Source organism: Triticum dicoccoides, chromosome 5B (assembly GCF_002162155.2).
Source record: "Triticum dicoccoides isolate Atlit2015 ecotype Zavitan chromosome 5B, WEW_v2.0, whole genome shotgun sequence".
Taxonomy (NCBI): Eukaryota; Viridiplantae; Streptophyta; class Magnoliopsida; order Poales; family Poaceae; genus Triticum; species Triticum dicoccoides.
This window is the reverse complement of record NC_041389.1, coordinates 14,635,129-14,644,092: the sequence shown is the minus strand read 5'-3', so window position 1 is coordinate 14,644,092 and position 8,964 is coordinate 14,635,129. Positions and strand designations below refer to the sequence as shown.

Genomic DNA, 8,964 nt, shown 5'->3' with positions numbered 1-8,964 from the left:
ACACAGCTCCAAACCAGCTTAGCCAAAACACAATGAAAGAAGATATGGTTAGTGTACTCCAGGACGCCACAAAGGGCACAAGACTATGAGCCTGGGCCATTACGTTTATGAATTTGCTCAGCCGCAGGGAGACGGCCTTTAAAAGCCTGCCAGAGGAAGATCTTCACCTTAGGGGGAATCCAAGCCCTCCAAATCGGGATGAATATGTTAGTGGAGTTACCACCAATAAGCTTAGAGTATAAAGACTTAATCAAACAACGATCAGAAGAAACGTGGGGCCAGACCATCATGTCCTTTGCCTCTGAGAGCGTGGGGAAGAAGGCATGAAGCTGCTGCCAATCTGCCAACTCTGCAGGGGTTGGCGAACGCCGGAAGGCTAGATCCCAATTATTAGCCGAAAGCTCCGTGATGGAGATATTCGGGTTAGGACAATAAGAGAACGAAGTAGGGAAGGTCACAGAGAGAGGTGAATCTCCACATCACCAGTCGAGCCAAAAGCAAACGGAGGCTCCGTTACCAACCACAAACTTGACGTGAGCCTGAAATAGAGGACGGTCCTTGACGAGATCTTTCCAAAACTGTGATCCCCCCGAGAGGGAGCGAACATAGGGTTAGAGAAAGGGAAATATTTAGCTTTACGAATAGAGAACCACAAGGTATCAACGTCTGTGGTCATAATTTTCCACCACCATTTGATCATGAGACATTTATTCATAATAGTAGTGTTAATAATGCCCAACCCTCCAAGGTTTTTGGGTTTTCATATTATCTTCCATCTAACCAATACGTATTTGCGTCCATTATCTACCGCATTCCAGAAGAAAGTACCCCGATGCTTATCTCCCATTCTCATTTTGGGCGGAACAGATCTACTAATTCATTTATTCCAGTTAGTAGGAGGGATTTTGAACTAAGAAATAGCCGTTATGTATCTAGGACCTTCGACGCAAATGGATGCGTCTCTAACTCCATAGAGAGCATCAACAAGGATCGAGCAGAACATGTGGTTGTTGAATACTTGGATGCACTCACCGCTCATTTAGCTGCCTAAGGGCATCTGCAACGACAACCCGCAACCTCCCGCATCCGTCTGCGGACAGGGAGACTAGCCACATATATTTTCACAACAACCACTACAAGAAATATGTCAACTTGTGACCACCACTATTGGTCACTGAAAGGTCATGGTTTTTCATTTGCGACCTTTTTGTGACCAAAAACAGAAGGTCAAAAGCTGGCGGTCGTAAACTGACTATAGCGACCTTCTCTGTGAAAAGGTCGTGGAAGGCCACGACCAAAACAAAAGGTCATGGATTCTATGACCTTTTATTTTGGTCGATGGTTGTCTGCCCAGGCCACATCGGATCCGACGTGGCAATCTGACGTGGCAAAATTGCGACCAATTGAGAAGGTCGTTGGTAAGATTCAGCCCGGTCCAATTCGACATTCTACATGGGCCGAGTCCAACAATTCAGCCCATTTAATATATATTTTCTCTTTAACTTGAGTTACATACATGGGCTTGACCCAATAATTCGGCCTTTTTTATTTCTAGGTCATGGCCTTTTAACATTGTTTGGGCTGTTATATTTTGGAGCCGGACCCACCAATCAAATGAGTCCCACTTGTCATACTGCCACACATTTGACCCACATGACAGAAATTTCAAAATTGCTCAGATTATTTTCATAAGTTGGTCCCATGAGTCAGGTTTCCATTTCACTGATTTTTTCAAATCACATAATCATTATTTCAAACAGAACATAACAAATGCAGTTCATCAAAGAACACTAAATTAGTCTACTATAATCTGTACATAGTCTATTACAATATGTACAGTCTATTACACATAGGCAAAACATACAACTATTTGCTACACGGCCTTGAACTTCAAATATACTTCCTACTTCACTTCCAGACTAGAGCTCCTGTAAATGAGAGGGAACACCATTTTCGGGTATGTTCGTAGAGTCCGAACGAAGGCACCTAACAATAAACCAAAAGAGTTAGAAACAAACTAAAAACAAATATACAAGGCAGCTAGGGACTAAATCATGAAGCATATGTACATGTAACAGTAACAACCACAATGAATAGCTAGTTGAGATCAAAACAGACAGAATATAACCACACGTCACCTCTATCTATTTTGTGTGTACAAGTACAGAAAAATCTGTACCAATAATTATCTTGGACAAACTAAATTGCCGTTGTTATCCAGATAGATCAATCTGAAGAAACTACTATTCTACTACCACCCATTAACTAATATGACCTAGTAATTCTAGGCAGCGCATGCAATCAAACATCACTAGCTCAGGTAGTACCTGTTGATGTTGCAGAGTGTGGCAGCAAGGTTTAGTTCTCCATCGACGTCACAGCCAATACTGATTGAGCGAGCTGTTATGGACCTGCAAAAACAATTAAAGAGAGCAAATAATAAGGTACCCTCTCCAATTAATTGCAGCTTTTGAAGGCAACTATAGTTGTTCTGAAAACATGGTTTCTACAACTTTAAGCCATTTAAGTACGAATAATAAGAAACAACATCTCTTGGGAAGAGTGTAGACAACTTTAACAGAACAAATGAGAAATGACTCTTTAACGCAATATCAAAACTACTCAAAGGTGAGAACTAAGAACATGCCATTTATCTTTCAAATGTCAAAGATCATCAGTGCAATCATCACATACACAATCAGGTACACAATAATGAGACTGAACGGGTGTTGTTTTTTAGACTGCACGGTCAACAACAACAACAAGTGTACAATATGTTTAGGTACACAAGCATGTGTAGCAAGTATTAAAAGTTTGATCTGTTTGGTGGAGGCCACCATTGATCTTGTTCTCAGAGCCATACTTACACGCACACATGCAGTTTTAATTAATTAAATGAGCAGGCAACAAAGGCAATTAGAAATCTAGGGGACGGGAGGTAGTGAGAGCAACGCAAGATATACACGAAGACAACCACATAATAAGATGGAGGTGTCTCACTTGGTTTCAAAATAAGATGCACACAAAGACAGACACATAAATATAGCAGTGCATAGTACTGAGGAAAACAGGGACATCTCTTTGCCAACATGTATAATTTGGAGCAGCAATAGCAAGCAGAGGGAGATGGAGATGCTACGTGTCGTCGTGGGTCGGTGTGGACGTGCTTGAGCTCGGGGCAGGACCTCTTGGTCGCCCTAGGGGCAGTGGAGCAAACCCCTCATGGCCCTCATGCTCGAGAAGAGCATGGCCCAAGAACCCACCTGCATCTCAGGTTGGTTCTCCAAAACATAGCTCCTGCAGCAAGATCCATGGGTGGCCTGCAGCATAGCAGAACACGAAGAATAGAGTTACATACACTATCAGTGTTCATCCATGGCTGCCAGATTGGATTGAATCAAAGATAGAAGGGGAAGGGAAGGGCTACCTTGAGGATCAAATCGAATTAGCACCGTCGCCTTCATGGTGTTCGGAGACCCATGGCCGGCGTGTAGCCACCAGAAACCCTAGGCAGGCCACACGGTGAGCTGCACGACCTCTTAGTCGTTCCCACGGGGAGAAGTCTGCCCGGTGCCACTCTGGTCAGGCTCCATCTTCCAGCTGCTGCGATCGATTAAAGTCAGAAAACTCATGACAAACAATTTAGATAGAGACGTGCAGGCTTCAGCAAAGGAATCATAACTTGCACCCTTTTCCAGTAGTGTAAAATTAAGTTGTGCGGTTTGGCAGTTACCTGTGACTGGGAATTCAGAATAACCGATGTGCGGAAACTAAAATAACTACTACTGTAGTAAACAGTGGACTGTCGAGATGAATATTTGTATGGATGAACTCAAGGGTCGCTCAGTTCAGAATTCACATATTTGTATGGATGAACTCATGGGTCGCTCAGTTCAGAATTCACATTGATTTGTATATATCTACTAAAACATACATTAGCTCATATACTCATATATTCATCTCGTGGGCTGCATTGGTGGAACCCTGTAAACAAGAGCAAAACACAGTAAGACATTTGCAGATGCTAATGTAATTTTCTTTTTCAAATGCTCGGTGCTGGATGCGGAGGAATCGCTGCAGAGTAAAAAGAAAATCTATGATTTACAGAAGTGTAAGCTGGAGATATTGGTGATAGCAATTGGACCACATCTACACAAGAAGTTTACATAAGAGGTTCGCAGATTGTAATGTTGAAATTCAAATGCTGAATGTGAAATGGTCATTGCGGAGTAAAAAACTCTACGTTTACAGAAGTGTAAGATGCAGGTATTTTGTGGTAGCAAATGGAGCACATCTACGGCAAGAAATACAATGAAGACAACTGCTGTGATTTATTGCTGTTTGTTTTTGTCTCTCAGGTCTCTTGACCATATTCAGAGCAAGTTTTGTTTGGGTTTTTGCAGCGACATTCTCAGAGCAAAGCTAGTCCACGAGCTGGGAATATCAGTAGGATGCAAGTAAAGTCTTCCAGTATCACGTGAGAGATAGCCAACAATATCTACTCCAGTAGAAACATTCACACCACGGGTATTCTGTTACCAGTAATCTTGATATTATTATATCAGCATTTTAGTTTGCTTTCGTTATGCGTGTAGCATAGTTTAGAGAGTAGCTAGTCCAGCAAACTTTCAGCGAAGATGCGCAGAGGAGGCGAGATGCTGGGTGTCGTGCGATGCGGCGAGCGCGACGAGATGTGGACTGTGCCGTCGGTGATGCCATGAGAGTCGGCAAGACGCGACAAGGCTGGAGCATGATGGGTTGGTTTAGGTTGAGTCGGATGACACGGCAAGGTCGTGTGATACGGCAAGCGTGTGGAAGGGTTCAAACAAGACCGGCTGGATGGATCGGTACATTGGAGCCAAGAAAATTGGTGTGTTTGTGAGGGTGTTAGCTGCATGCGTGGAGTAGTTATCTAGTAGTCAGCTGCATGCACGTACTAGTCTTTGGACCCTAGAGAGATTCTAGGAGAAGATAAGATCATGGGTTACTGCATGTAGTTAGTTGGTTAGTGGAGCAACTAGTCCGGAGACGTGGTGGCCAGGTGTGATGGCCGGCGTGAGTGCGTGGGTCTTGGCTGAGTGCCAAACTTTGTATAAATAGTCATCTCATTTAGTAATGGATGAGGCCGTGAGGGCTGGAGAAAAAGATGTAGCATACGTGTGTCTCACCGGGAGGAAGAGGCAAAGCTAGTTTCTCTCTGGTGAGGTATGCGTCCGTGTGTGTTGTGTTTTCTGCCCTCCGTGTGTGTTCTTGTGTGAGACAAGAGAAGGAGACCAAGAGAGAGGATAGAGTTGTGGAGCTCAAAGGTAGAAGAAGGGCGGCGCAGCGAGAGGCAGCGCCAACAATTGGCATCAGAGCCTTGTCGATCTGCGACGGAGACGGTGGCGGCGACGACGACGCAGCGGACTCCATGTGAGGTGGAGGACGTCGGCACGAGGTGGGTGGCCGGCGGCGGCGCGATGCTGCCGGTGGCCGGTTGCGGCGTGATGCCGCTAGATGATGGCGGTGCGAAGCTGCCACAAGACAACGGTGTGACACCGTTGGGAGGTACGACCGCGCGAGGCCTTTATGAGGAGAAGACGGTGTGGCGATTGGCACCGCGAAGGCGTCGTCCACGTGAAGACATGGCCGCTGCATGCGGCAGGAGGTCGTGGTACTCGGCGCCGCGACAGCGTCGTCCACGGCAAGATGACGCAAGGTGGGCGCCGTTGGCGGCACGATGGCATTGATGGCTAGTTGCGGTGCGATGCCGCAACATGATGATTGTGTGGTGATCGGCGTTGCGAGGACGTCATCCAGGATAAGATGGTCCATGATGACCGGCGCTGCGACGGCGTCGGTGGCGGCGAGTGGCCGGCTGCGGCGCTGCGATGGCGTCGTCAAGTGGCTGCGGGTGATCCGCGTCGAAGAGTATGATATCAAGATTAGGGGGTGAATGTTACCAGTAATCTTGATATTATTATATCAGCATTTTAGTTTGCTTTCGTTATGCGTGTAGCATAGTTTAGAGAGTAGCTAGTCCAGCAAACTTTCAGCGAAGATGCGCAAAGGAGGCGAGATGCTGGGTGTCGTGCGATGCGGCGAGCGCGACGAGATGTGGACTGTGCCGTCGGTGATGCCATGAGAGTCGGCAAGACGCGACAAGGCTGGAGCATGATGGGTTGGTTCAGGTTGAGTCAGATGACACGGCAAGGTCGTGTGATACGGCAAGCGCGTGGAAGGGTTCAAACAAGACCGGCTGGATGGATCGGTACATTGGAGCCAAGAAAATTGGTGTGTTTGTGAGGGTGTTAGCTGCATGCGTGGAGTAGTTATCTAGTAGTCAGCTGCATGCACGTACTAGTCTTTGGACCCTAGAGAGATTCTAGGAGAAGATAAGATCATGGGTTACTGCATGTAGTTAGTTGGTTAGTGGAGCAACTAGTCCGGAGACGTGGTGGCCAGGTGTGATGGCCGGCGTGAGTGCGTGGGTCTTGGCTGAGTGCCAAACTTTGTATAAATAGTCATCTCATTTAGTAATGGATGAGGCCGTGAGGGCTGAAGAAAAAGATGTAGCATACGTGTGTCTCACCGGGAGGAAGAGGCAAAGCTAGTTTCTCTCTGGTGAGGTATGCATCCGTGTGTGTTGTGTTTTCTGCCCTCCGTGTGTGTTCTTGTGTGAGACAAGAGAAGGAGACCAAGAGAGAGGATAGAGTTGTGGAGCTCAAAGGTAGAAGAAGGGCGGCGCAGCGAGAGGCAGCGCCAACATATTCAAGATGGTATCAAATTAGTGAGCATCAAAATTATTGGTTTCTCACAAACTACTGTCCTATGTTGTAGGGTTCAGACCTGGGCTGGGTTGATTTAACTTTGCAAATAAGTACAAGATATCATCTAGTAGTAATCAACGATCCCGCGTAACTACCACTACAACACTAGTGTGTCACGGAGAAAGGAACGAAGAGGTGAGCCTCACCTTTCCAGGACGAGGAGGTGGCTGGGCTCACGGCCAACAGCTTGGGCGAGATGAGTTGCGGCTCCTGCTCGGGCTCAGGCCAGCTGCGCCGCCGCCTCGAAGCGGCAACAGACGGGCGGGGGCGAAGCTCGAGGTCGAGGAGCGCGGGTGGCGCGGATCCGGAGCGGCGACAGACGGGAGCGGGGGTGGGCGGCCTGGATCCTCGCGGGCCAGACCCCGATGATGCGGCCGGGCTAGAGAGTCGGCCAGATCCAGACGATGCGGCCGCAAGGAGGTGGCTGGGCTCGCGGCCAACGGCCAGGTCTAGCAACTTCATGGCGTCGGGGCAGGGGAGGAAGAGGCCATCCGCCCATGGCATCCTTGATCTGGGAGGGAGAGAACACGAGGTGAGGAAGTGAGGGAGGGATGTGAGGAGGAGGAGGAGGAGATGGAGTAGAGGGACGCACCTGAGTCGCCGAACCACGCCGGGGAAAACCCTAGCGACGGGAGACGGTCGCGGGTGGCGCTGGAAGACCCAGTGGAGCGAGACGAGCCCCAGGAGCCGCTCGTGTTGTGCCCCAGGAGCCGGAGATCGCCAGAATCGTCCGGCGGCGGCGGAGAGAGAGGGCTCTGCTTGAGGTGGGAGGAGAGGAGGTGGGAGGTACGGAGGTGCGGTTTGGGAGGGACGGCGGGTGGGTGGCGGCGGTGGGTGGGAGACGAGGGGAGAGGGTGAGGGACGAGGGATCTGGAGCGGCGGCGTTTGGGAGCGCTAGGGTTCGACTTCGGAGCTGTGGGCCGGGCTTCGTGGGGTGAGAGGGTGAGGGAGAAAGGGCTGCCGTCGGATCCGGGAGCATCCGACGGCCTTGGAGGCACGATCCGCGTGACATGCCTATGGACCAATCAAAAACCAGTACACGTTATGACCATCTAAATTGGTCATAATCGACTTAAAATAAGGTATTGAATCATATAAACAGTTTTATGATATGAGAAATTCAAAAAAATAAAATCATTCTCATTGTGTTAGCAAATGTGACCTAGTTTTTAGGAAAACTAACAAACTTGGAATTGAAATAAGACAAATATCTTTAAAAAGTGTTATGAGAAGTGATTTTTTTAGGAAAAAAACATTTTCTATTTTAACTGGGTGATTATAAAGGAGTACTACAGGTGTCTCCAATGGTCGATGTTGGGTTGGCGTATTTCGAGATTAGGATTTGTCACTCCGATTGTCGGAGAGGTATCTCTGGGCCCTCTCGGTAATACACATCACATAAGCCTTGCAAGCATTACAACTAATATGTTAGTTGTGAGATGATGTATTACGGAACGAGTAAAGAGACTTGCCGGTAACGAGATTGAACTAGGTATTGGATACCGACGATCGAATCTCGGGCAAGTAACATACCGATGACAAAGGGAACAACGTATGTTGTTATGCGGTCTGACCGATAAAGATCTTCGTAGAATATGTAGGAGCCAATATGGGCATCCAGGTCCCGCTATTGGTTATTGACCGGAGACGTGTCTCGGTCATGTCTACATTGTTCTCGAACCCGTAGGGTCCGCACGCTTAAGGTTACGATGACAGTTATATTATGAGTTTATGCATTTTGATGTACCGAAGGTTGTTCGGAGTCCCGGATGTGATCACGGACATGACGAGGAGTCTCGAAATGATCGAGACATAAATATTGATATATTGGAAGTCTATGTTTGGACATCGGAAATGTTCCGGGTGAAATCGGGATTTTACCGGGTTACCGGGAGGTTACCGGAACCCCCCGGGAGCCATATGGGCCATCATGGGCCTTAGTGGAAAGGAGAAAGGGGCAGCCCAAGGGGGCTGCGCGCCTCCCCCCTTCCCCTAGTCCTATTAGGACTAGGAGAGGTGGCCGGCCACCCCTCTCCCTCTTTCCCCCTTGGGAATCCTAGTTGGAATAGGATTGGGGGGGAGTCCTACTCCCGGTAGGAGTAGGACTCCTCCTGCGCCACCTCCTCCTGGCCGGCGCCTCCTCCCCCCTTGGCTC

At 48.2% G+C, this 8,964-nt stretch overlaps 1 long non-coding RNA gene across 1 annotated transcript; it reads right to left on the bottom strand.

The window, feature by feature from the left end:
• Nucleotides 1–1,743: 1,743 nt before the first annotated feature.
• On the bottom strand, nt 1,744–7,580 carry LOC119307082. Its single transcript, XR_005149141.1, has 6 exons — nt 7,402–7,580; nt 6,956–7,320; nt 3,428–3,984; nt 3,140–3,320; nt 2,328–2,411; nt 1,744–1,986 (listed from the first exon to the last, which is right to left on the bottom strand). It is a non-coding gene; the product is annotated as an uncharacterized LOC119307082 (long non-coding RNA).
• Between the last annotated feature and the right edge of the window lie 1,384 nt (nt 7,581–8,964).